Raw genomic sequence first — 11,596 nt, 5'->3', positions numbered from 1 at the left:
AAGGTAACATATGTGGGAAGGGAAAAGTTCAAGCAGAAAAGCTGGCGCCTAATCAGCTAGGAGTAAGGAATCCCTTTAGGTTCCTGAGGAGGGATATGGCATGATAAAAGTGATGCTCTGGAAAGTTCCTTCCTCAGAGATTTCTTTATCCTTTGAGGGGGGGACAATGCACACTAGAGAGAGAAATGCCAGGTCTGCATCCACATCTTCTATCTCCAGGCTTCTGGTGCTGGGATGTTGAAGAGGATCCTCTGTGCCTCTCTATCTCATCTCTTTCAGGACTAATGTTACTGCCTCACGCAGCCGTATCCTTTGTCTCAACAGCCCTGTGCTGAATGAAACAAGGCTAAGTACAGAACTACGTGGGCTACCCTCTGATGGGGATTTGGGCTGAGCTGGCTAGATCTAGTCTGAGACTATAATCTGAAATAAGCATCGCACGCACAGGCTGAGAGCTAACCAGGAGACAGAGGAGCGTTTGTCTTAGTGTTTTGAGCTCTTGCCTCTCCCGGCTGGGTGAGGCTAAGCTCAGCTCTAATGTTACCAAAAGGCTGAGAAGGGGTGGAAGCATGGAAGGGCAGTGGGATAAAGAGTCTGAAAGAGGAGTGACTTGTAGACAGCAAATAGAGCCTATCAGTAAGAGGATCTTCAGAGGCAAGTACTTGAAAACTCAGCTTGAAATGATTTCTACAATAAGGAAATTTTATCTCACATAAAATAGGTCTCAAGATAGGGTGACACCAAAGTTCGTTAAATCAATTTGCTGGTTCAATGACTTTATCGAGGACTCCAGTTTTTTTCATCTTTTCTCTCTGCTACCATCAGCACGTCACTCTTGTCCTCAACTAGTAGTCCTTGTGATCCCAGTTGTTTGCCATGGTTTCCGGCTTCACATACAGACACGAGCCTGTCCAGCTAAAGAAGAGATTATAGTGCTTTTTTGAATGTATGTCTTTCTCCTTCTTTTAATCAATGAGGAATCTTCTAGCAGCATTCCAGATCATTTCCCTTCATGTCACACTGGCCAGGGATGGGTCACATGTCCCTTCCATAGCCAATGGATGGAGGAGAAAAACTGGCCTCCATTGGGTTAGATTAGTGGTTGGGTTTTGGCCACAGTACTCCTCACAAGTAGTGACCAGGTTTGATTAGGAGTCGGAAGAGAGTGCAAGGGTCCATACTCTAGCCAGCATCTTCAGCCACATGTCTTCACACTGTCAGTGGGAATACAGAGTGCCCTGGGTCAAGCAGGCTGTGCAGCTCAAGCTCTTGTTTCACGTTGCTGAGTTTCAACAAATGTCATTAAGTGTAGCCCCAACAAATCTCCATGCACTTCTAGTCTCACAGTGGTGCCAAGTAAATAGGCCCTGGGGTGGTTGAGGGCTGAGTGGTGGGGTCCATCTATCACTATAACCGCAAATAAAGTCATTAAACTTAGAGTCCTGGCTCTATTGCCTACTAAATGCAGGACTTTATGGAAAATTACTAAATCTCTTTGATAAGTTTCCTCATGTATATAAATGGAGATAATATTTTTAATTCATCATGCAGAGTTACTATTAATATTATAACTAAAGCATTCAGGCTCAGACTCAGGTGTTAATGGCAGCTGTGGTGGAGGAGGAGGAAATAGTATGGTGGTGGTAGTGGCGGTGGTGGTGATGGTGTCCATGGTAGGGGTGGTGATGGCAGTGGTGATGACAACAGTGATGGTGATGGTGGTCAGGTGATCATGGTACATGGTAGTGATGGTGATGGCAATAGTGAGATAATAGTGTTGGTAATACTGATGGTAGAGGTGGAAATGATGATGATGATGGTGAAGGTGGTTGTGGTGATGATGATGGTGGTGGAGGTGGCAGAGGTAGTGGTGGTGAGGCTGATCATCGTGCAGGTGGTGATGATGATGGCAGTTATGATGATAATGCTGGAGGTGGTGATGATGGTGGTGGACGTGGTGATGGTACTCATGGTGGAAGCAGTGATGGCAGTGGTGATGACAATAGTGGTGGTGAAGCTGATGGTGCAGGTGGTGATAGTGATGATAGTGGTGAGGTGATCATGGTGCAGGTAGTGGCGGTGATGGCAATGGTGATGATAATACTGTTGGTAATATTGATGGTACAGGTGGTAAAGGTAATCAGGGTACAGATGGTTATGGTGATGGCAATGGTGATGATGGTGATGGTGGAGGTGGCAGAGGTGGTATTGGTGATGGTGGTGATCATGGTGCAGGTGGTGATGGAGTGATGATGGTGGTGGCAGTGGTGATGGTGATGGAGGTGGTGATGTTCCTCACAGTAGAGGTGGTGATGGCAGTGGTGATGATGATGAGGGTGGTGATGGTGATGATGGTGATATGAGGAATAAAGGAAAAAAGAGAAAGTACCCACCCTGTGCTGATGGTGCAGGTGGTGATGGTGATGATAGTGGTGAGGTGATCATGGTGCAGGTAGTGGTGGTGATGGAAATGGTGATGATAATACTGTTGGTAATATTGATGGTACAGGTGGTAAAGGTAATCAGGGTGCAGGTGGTTATGGTGATGGCAGTGGTGATGACGGTGATGGTGGAGGTGGCAGAGGTAGTATTGGTGATGGTGGTGATCATGGTGCGTGTGGTGATGGAGTGATGATGGTGGTGGCAGTGGTGACGGTCCTCACTGTAGAGGTGGTGATGGCAGTGGTGATGATGATGAGGGTGGTGATGGTGACGATGGTGATATGAGGAATAAGGGAAAAAAGAGAAAGTACCCAAGCTTCCTGTTTCACAAAGAGATCATTAGACTTAACATAAAAACATATAAGAAGGGGCGCCTGGGTGGCTCAGTGGGTTAAGCCGCTGCCTTCGGCTCAGGTCATGATCTCAGAGTCCTGGGATCGAGTCCCGCATCGGACTCTCTGCTCAGCAGAGAGCCTGCTTCCCTCTCTCTCTCTGCCTGCCTCTCCATCTACTTGTGATTTCTCTCTGTCAAATAAATAAATAAAACATATAAGAAAATGCCTTCTAAACTGTAAAGTGCTACCCAGTGAGCTATCACTGTGGTGATGACGACAAGGTTAGCACACCCCCTACATCCATGGGTACCCTACTCCCGAAGAGCACTGACTGTCATCATTCATCCCTGTCTGCCATAACTGAAATAAGTCATTTCAAGAGGCAGAGGATTGTGAAGTTCCCAGAGACACAAGGGAAAATCTCACAGCTCTGCTTCTTTAGCTAGAATGGAACCCATTGCTATAGCTCTAAGGGCTAGCAAGGGAGGTGAGGCAAGGCCATTTAGAACACATGGAACCCAGCAAACAGGATACAGAGAACGTTTGGTTTTGTTTCATTGTTAAGTTGCCTTGATAATACAAAGGCAGTATGAGAACTAAGTCTCTAGTTTTTGTTGAAGTCAAGAGGATCCGATGAGACAGAGAAGTGAGTTGTGCTACCTGCTCTGAGGCCAGGGCAGGAGAAGAGCCAGGGAGAGGCAGCAGGGCTGGTGCCACTGACGACTCCAGCGCCCAGCAGGCTATCATGGGAACAAGCAGAGCCAGGACCTCCGGGGAGAATACACAAAGTCCCCTGGGGCAGGGACGCCCCCCCCCCAATGTGTGCAGTATACCTACTGTGTGCAGGTGCTGGGATGGCAATAATGACAGCAGCTCCCATTGGAGCAATGACTCTGGTTCCTGGTTCTCAATTATTACATTATTACCACTCTTCCCACTTTACTGATAAGAAACCAAAGTTTTGGAAGATTATTTAACTTGTCATAGAGAAATAGTTTGATCCCAGGTGCATCTGATGCATCTGACTCCAAAGCCCTCTCTCCTCTGCCACTTTGCCTTTCATTTAAAGACACTTCTTTACTAAAGGTGACAAAGACACTTGTTCCTGCCCTGCAGACCCCCTACCCCTAGAGAGAAGAAACACACAGAAAACTCACACGTTGTGATGAGTGCTATCATCTGAAGAAAGGGTGCCACAGCTGGGGCTGGGCCTGACTAATTCCAGCTCTCTGGGGGCAGAGGAGGCAGGTGACAATGGAGAAGTTCACACAAGGTGATGACGCTGGAGCTGGCTTGGATCTGAGAGGGAGTCTGCCTGGTAGAGAAAGGGGCGAGGCTTGCCAGGACATAAGAGAATTGCCCAGAACGTCCGGTCTGGTTTGGGCATGGTCAGACCCATGTGGCTGGGACTCAGGGTGGTAGCTGAGGATGAGGGGGGAGGGACAGGTTGGGGGGTGACTGTGACAGGCCTAGGAGCCAGGCTTGAGGCGGCTTGATCCTACTTTAAGGTAGAGAGGGGAGTTGTTGGAGATGTTTATGAAGTAACACGGCCTAGATGTCAATGGGAGCGTTTAGGGAGCTGTTTTAATGTAATGGAGGCCTGGATGGAGATGGGCAGTAGGGACAGGCAGAAAAGACAGGGTCCGTTTCCCCAGGCCAGGTACTGGTGTGACTCTTCAAAAGAAGATAGGCACTTACGAGAGTTTTGAGGCCACCGCTGCACACTCCCTCCATTTGGGAAATTACATTCTAGACCACAGGTCACTAAGCAAATGCCCCATTGTCCCCAGGAGTAATTCAGCCCTGACTGGTAATATCTGTCACCCTCTTCACTCCATTACCCCCAAAGAAAAGGTAATATCCCTGAGCCAGAGTGAACTCCTTAGAGAGGAAGGGGCTGATCATATTCTGACAGCCAGAGCTGCCCGGTGAAGGACGGGCCACCTCAGAAGGAAATGACAGCCTGAGGTGAAGGAGGGTAACAGGAGGGACCCCATGCTGTGGGCAGGAGGCTGGCCCGTGTTATTTGGGCACCCCAAGAGGGGGGTGCAGGCAGCACATGACAAAGGTTGACAGTTCCCTCTGTACTAACCACATGCTAGACACCAGATAAATAATGGAAGCAGGCTGGTCTCTGACCTAGGGGGGTGTACACTGAGGAACCCGGGCTGGGGAGGGACCCAGGGAGGGACAGAGATGTTGTCTTAGAGACAGGGCCAGTGAAGGGTCCAGGAGGAGCCAACATGCCTGTACCTCTACATCTGACGTGGCCTGCTCGGCACTCATTGAATCTCAGGCCAGTGCCACTGGGCTGGGGCAGCCCAGGCAAAGCTTGTCTCCAAAGGGGTCTCCAAAGGTCCCCAAAGGGGAACTTGAGAAATTAGTAAGTGGATGAGTCACTTCAACTTAGCATCATGGCTAAGCATGGAGAAACAGTCCAGTTGGAGGAGAGTTTTTGTTTTTTTTAAACTGAGCTACTCTAAAACCACTGATCCTGGCATACTTCTCAGATCACTCAGCCTCAGTTGCTCCTTGCCCTCACTAAATACGTAAAATGTTTTTTTTTTTCAAAGCTTCTTTACTCTTAGGCTATTAAATGGTTTGTCCTGTCTCCTCTTTATTCTCTAGAAATCTCAAGTCTTAAGGCCAGACCATTTGAACCACCAGATACCTTCTAAACGAGGCCCTTGGGAAGGGCCTACCCTCAAAAAATTGTGAGACTAAAGCGTTCGTCTCCAGGGGTCTCCTGTATCCCTTCCCAGCCCCCTTCATCCCCATCCAGGTGTCCCAGGCATCTCTGTCTAGGCATCTGTCCAGGCGTCTGTCCAGGGTATCACAGAAGATTACGCTATCTACTTGCTGATGAGTTAGTTCCTGGGACCTGATATAGGACTGAACATGTCATCGTGTACTTGGACAGGAGACCTCTAAGGAAAACCTTTAACATCCAAATGCTTCTCTTTTTTTTTCCACTGTGGTAAACTCTGTATAAAATAAAATTTGCCATCCTAACCATTTCTAAGTGCACACTTCAGGGCCACTAATTCTACTCCAGGTGTTGTGCATCCATCACCATGTTCTATTTCCAAAGTTTGTCATGCCCTGAAATAGTTCCTCCCTCCTTCCCCTTTCTCATAGCCTCTCCTCTACTTTCTGTCTCTGTGAATTTGCCCATCCTAGACTTCTCATATAAGTAAAATCTTACAACATTTGATTAGCGTCATGTTTTCAAAGCTCATACCTGTCATAGTCTATCAGACCTTCATTCCTTTTTATGGCCACCTAATATTCCATTGGGTGAATATTCTTCATCCACTGATGGAAGAAAGGCTTCTTTTTTTTTTTTTTTTAAAGATTTTATTTATTTATTTAACAGAGAGAGATCACAAGTAGGCAGAGAGGCAGGCAGAGAGAGAGAGGAGGAAGCAGGCTCCCTGCTGAGCAGAGAGCCCGATGCGGGACTCGATCCCAGGACTCTGAGATCATGACCTGAGCCGAAGGCAGCGGCTTAACCCACTGAGCCACCCAGGCACCCTGGAAGAAAGGCTTCTTAATGGATGAATTACAGGCACCAGGAGAGACCCTAGAAGAGAGGAAGATTTGGGGATCCCTCCTGCCCTCCTTTCCAGCCACTCTACATAGGTGGCCCTTCATTGCCCAGCATCCCCCAATGGGCACAGTAATCCAGGATCTCAGTCAGCCCACAGGCAAGAGATCGCTGCAGGAACAGCACCGGACCAGCCATTGGGAAACACAAGTACTCACCTATGGGGTGGATGTGTGACCTTGGACAAGTCCTCTTACTTCTATCAAAGGAAGAGCTTGGGTTGTGTGTCCTTGTAGGAGGTCCTTCCAACTTCTCATTCTGCCAAGTCCCTCAGTGTCCTGAGAGACACATGCAACACAGCAAGTGCTATGGGACAGAACACAATCTCAGGAAACGTGTCTAACTGAATGAAGGAGTGAAGGGCCGAGAGCAGAGCTGGAGAGTAGGAACTTAGGTACTCAAGTTTCTTCATCTCCCTTCATTAGAGATAGGCAGGAGGCTGTTTTAGAGGTTAGGTTGAATGATACTTAAATTATGAAACAATCTGGCATACAAGGTGCTGTTTGACACATTATTATTGTGTCTCTTGTCTTTGCACCTTGTACTGAGATGGAATTGTATGACTGGGCTTCTCATCAATTCTGTCTGGTGCAGAAATCTTGGCAGCTCCAATAAATACACTTGCATAAATTTAAGTGACTACACACACGCAAGCTCTTTTGGTATGAATTCTCACACCTTGCCCTGTTATTTGGCAGGTCTAAGCTGTATAGTGTTCAACCCAGATGGTGGGCATCACCAGCTGTGCCACGTGTGTGTGCGTGCGTGCATGCAGAAACATGCACATGTGCTTTGACATAGCAGGCTCTCCATGGTTGTCCTTGTCTGAAGAGCTCTACCTGGACATGGCTTCTGTCATCAGGAGTCGGTGTTCTCCCGAAGCACAAATATGAATGATGTCCCTACTGAAGGACCTTTATATTATAAAATCTATTTGTGTTTATAGTGATCCTCAGAGAAATGAGGAGAGGAACTCTTTGTTCCTGTCTGTGTCTTGGAATCCGACTCTACCTCAGGCAGAACCACACACATACCAGGGTTTGGCATCCTCATTCACCACAGAATTTTGCAAAGACTTTGGAAATCATCTGCCACTTTGGAATTGGTGTTCAAAGTTCCCAGAAAAACAAATAAAGAGGCAAACAAAATAAAATCTTCTGCAGGAACCAGCATTGTAAATCCAATAAAAGTCCTCTAGGCTATTCAGAGATGGGGACTTCTTTTTCTCGAGTTGTCTCTGTCCTCACCCCATTGTACTGGTTCCCTGGGCTCTTTTGAACTGTGTTAGGATCTTTGGACAACTTAGTATGTGGGTTGGAATGGTGCTGCTCTGTTCAAGACAGCAGGGGGTTCAATGAGGAAAGGCCCACTTTCTCAGCCTTCCCTAACCTGTAACTGCTCCCAGAGCAGCGCTGTGGAAGCCCAGGGCTCTCTGCAGCATTGCATTTTTTTAATGCGTAGCTAGGAGACAGACCCAGAGAAGTCAAGTGACTTGACCAAAGACACACAGCCAGTGGTACCAGAATCAAGATTATTACCATCAAAAGATAATTGAGACTCTCTCCTATAGAAGGAAAGATAAGATACATGTACATGAAGAGATAAAGGAAAAATAAAATAAACACTGTTCTCATCAGTGTCTATTAGTTCCACAAGTGTTTAGAAGATTGATATCATGGTTCCTGGAATGCGAGGCTCTTTCCACTGAATTTTTCTAAATATTTGAGACATGGGTGTTGCCATGGGTGCCAGCTGCCAGCGGTAGTGCTGAGAAATGAGCAGGGAGAGAGGAAGGGAAGGGTGAAGAAGATGAACATGGAAAGGCAGCAGTAAGGGGAAACAGCCATGGTTAGGAAGGAAGGAAGATAGGAGTGTCTGAAAGGCTAAAGTCATCATACCTGCCCCAGGGTGGTAGGGCTTCACTCTTGATTTGGGAAGGGGGTCTTCTGGGAGCCCTGGGACTCCATTATGGTGTATTACCATTCCAGCCTTGATCTTCCTCTCATCTGCAGGTTTTCATGCCTCCTTTGTTTTTTTTTTTTTGTTTTTTGGTTTTTTTTTTTTATGCCTCCTTAACCCTGTCCAACTTTAACACAGAACAGTAGGAATGGGAACCTTAGTCTTTCTTGGTTGACTTCCAAAATTCCTGAGTTCCCAAAATCACAGAAAAAAAAAAAGTTACCCCCTTTTCACAGGCTGAACATTCTGCATTCTCAAAGAGCTCTGTGGCGCCTCATATTTCAAGAGGGTGCACAGCTCTGGCCTCAGAACTCAGGCAGGAGGAGAGCTATGAAGCAGTGTGTAGTCACAGGCCAGAGGCGTAAGACATCAGCACATCAAGAGAAAGGTCTTGGACAAACTTTTGCATTTCTCCACTCCATTCATTTTTGCCCTTAGGTGTTTCTGTGGCAATACAACATATGTTTTGAAAGGATCAACCAAGCTGTTTCACTTGCTTACATTTTCGTTTGTTTTTCTCTTGGGTTTGGGGCGGGGATTAACTTCAAGAGCACTCATCCCCCTGAAGTCAGAACAAATTGAATAGAGCCATCAGCACGCGCGCACTCAGCAGCAACAGACACCTGCCTGGTGTCTCAGGATTCTTTGTCTAGACCCCTTCTTACTCAGTTCTATCTCGGATCCCTAAACAACTTAGGATGAGGACTCTGACCTAGTTGTGTCTCTGGGGATAAGCAGGGACCAGTGAGAAACATTCCCCTGCACCCAGGAAGGCAAGATGAGATGAATGGACCTTTGGACCCAGGGTCAGAAAACCTGCTTTCCCATCTTCTGCATATACTTCTCTGACCTTGGTATCTTACCAGCATCCTGGATTTTCAAGTAAGGTCGTTAATTAGATACCCTCTAAGATTCTTTCTGTCTCTCCAACCCAAGTGCTTTAAGCAGGATCCTGTAAGTTCTGCCAAGGAGGTATATTCCCATAAGGTGAAAACACTTTCAGGGGATGAGATTGCCTACCATGGAAAGGGATTCCAGCCTCATCTCTCATCTCTTCAGTCTGCACACTCTCCTGGGGCAACCCCATTCAGCCCTCCTCCCCTTGACTCCTTATGTCTGATCACCAGGAGCCCCGCAAATGTCCCATAAATGCTTTAACTCAGCAAGTCCAGAACTGATGTCTCTCTGTGCTGCAGCAAGAGGCATGGCCATCCAGAGTGACCCAAGTTAGGAAACTCAGGCAGGGGAGCAGTGCCCTTCTTTGCTGTTTCTTCCTCCAACCCCTCCATTCAACCAGAAACCACATTACCTTCTTTCTATCTCTCAAACCCACCTAGATCTCACTAGACCCTCTGTCTACCTTGGCTCAAGCCTCCCTGGTCTCTGCATGGGTCACCCCCCAACTCCCTCCAACCCCATCACCATCCTCACCCTCTAGGCCAATGCCAGATGATAGTACACATCTAACTCCAACATTCACTATCGCTCAGGATAGAATCCAAGCCTCTGAGGGAAGCCCTAAAGCCCCTGGTCATCTTTTTCCTACCCACCTCTCCAGCCCCATAATAGCTTTCACTCTAGCTGATCAGATGCCTGCATTACCTGAAGCTCTACACACACACGCGCACACACACACACACACACACACACACACACACACACACACTTTCCATGTTCTCCCTTTCAACCCCGTCCTGAAGGAGTTTAACCCATCATCAACCTAATCAACCCACTTTAACCCAACATCACCTCATATTAAAAGACCAGAGGCTCCCACATACTGTTACTTGTTCCAAGGTCATGCTCCCCCTCCCCATCCCTGTAATGGGTAGTGAGTAAGAGACCATCCTGCCCCTAAGGTGCAGATTAATGCCGGCCTCTCCATTCCCTTCCCACACCTTCTGCCTGCTCAGGGCCTTCATCAGCACATGGGCCCGTGGTTCTTAAACTTCAGGATGCCTCTGGAAAACCTGGAATCATCCAGGCTCCACAGACAGGAGATCTGCCTCTGTAGATCAGGGGAGGGTCCAGAATTCTGCATTTTTAAACTCTGTATCCTCAAACTGCTTCACCCTGAGCTGGGCACAGTGAAGCTAGCACTCCTTCCAAGTCTAGCAAATCAAAAAGATTGGCTAGGCACACAGGTACATGTGTGGCCTAGCCTCCCCCCACAGAGCTACCCATTAGGCTCCAATGGCCCTGCTCTTAGAGCACCTTCCCAGCAGGAGGGCATCTGACTTCCCAGGTGATGCCCCCTCTCCACATATGGGTGAGACCTAGAGGTCTTCAATTAGCTCCATCTGACCCAACAGACAATGGGAAGATAGATCTAGGAGTTCTGAGTCTACTGTCTCCTTGGGGTCTGTGACTGGGCCTGTCCTGCTTGGAGGATATGTGGCTGAATGCCATGTGGGCCAGTGTTTTGTGGCTCCAGTGAGAGATGGGCTAAGGCTCCTGCAGAGCCGAGCAGTGGAGCGTGAAGGCATCCAGGCAGCCTTCCCCTGGTGGGGGTCATTAAGGCACCGCACTGGGAACAAGGTTATGGGAGAAAGCAATTAGTGGTGAGGGAAGCCAGTGAATCAGCACACAGAGTCGGCTCGCTCTAATTGAGCCAATGAGTTTGTCCTGTTAAGTGTGAGCTCCCAGGGACAGGAGCTTCATCCTTAAATGCAAAGCATTCTTCAAGGTGGTAGAGAGAGGAAAAACACTACCTCCCACCCCTTGAGAAAAGAGATGAGTCTTTTCTCTTCACTGCCCCACCCCAGTGCCTGCCTCCATCCTGGAAATGCTGATTTTCTCAGCTGTCTCTGTCTTTGGACAAAGGTTCTTATTTTCTCAAGAAAGAGAGAGAGACTTCAAGTTTAGGGTCAGGGTATATGAGCAGATTGCCTGTGTTTTAGCTGCTGTTAGAAAATTTTCAAGGTCCCAACTTCTTTGCGGCTGTGTTTCTGGTCTCTCATTTTGGAGAACCCAAGATGGTTTTTTTATCTTCAGGTTGTTACCTCAAGGTGGCAGTAGGTACATTTATCCCATGGTTCTGTCCCCTCCTTTCTGAGCACTATTCTTATCTGTCTTGGCATCATTTCCCTCTAGATCAAGACATTATGAATTCTCTTCTGAGAAGGTGCAATGAAACATTCACTGATTAAATAAGATATTTCTCCAAAATGTGTAATTTTCCATCACCCAAATATTTGCATTATAATGGGACATTTGAAGACTGAAGAAACACTTAATGCCCGATGAATTGGAG

At 47.5% G+C, this 11,596-nt stretch overlaps 1 protein-coding gene across 41 annotated transcripts in view; it reads left to right on the top strand.

Moving 5' to 3' along the window:
* Nucleotides 1–11,596, top strand: part of CACNA1C (calcium voltage-gated channel subunit alpha1 C) — a 744,856-nt gene that overhangs the window by 483,962 nt on the left and 249,298 nt on the right. The window lies entirely within an intron of this gene.

Source organism: Mustela lutreola, chromosome 8 (assembly GCF_030435805.1).
Source record: "Mustela lutreola isolate mMusLut2 chromosome 8, mMusLut2.pri, whole genome shotgun sequence".
Lineage (NCBI taxonomy): Eukaryota > Metazoa > Chordata > Mammalia > Carnivora > Mustelidae > Mustela > Mustela lutreola.
Note: the sequence above shows the minus strand (reverse complement) of the source record. Positions and strands in the feature narration are given on the sequence as shown.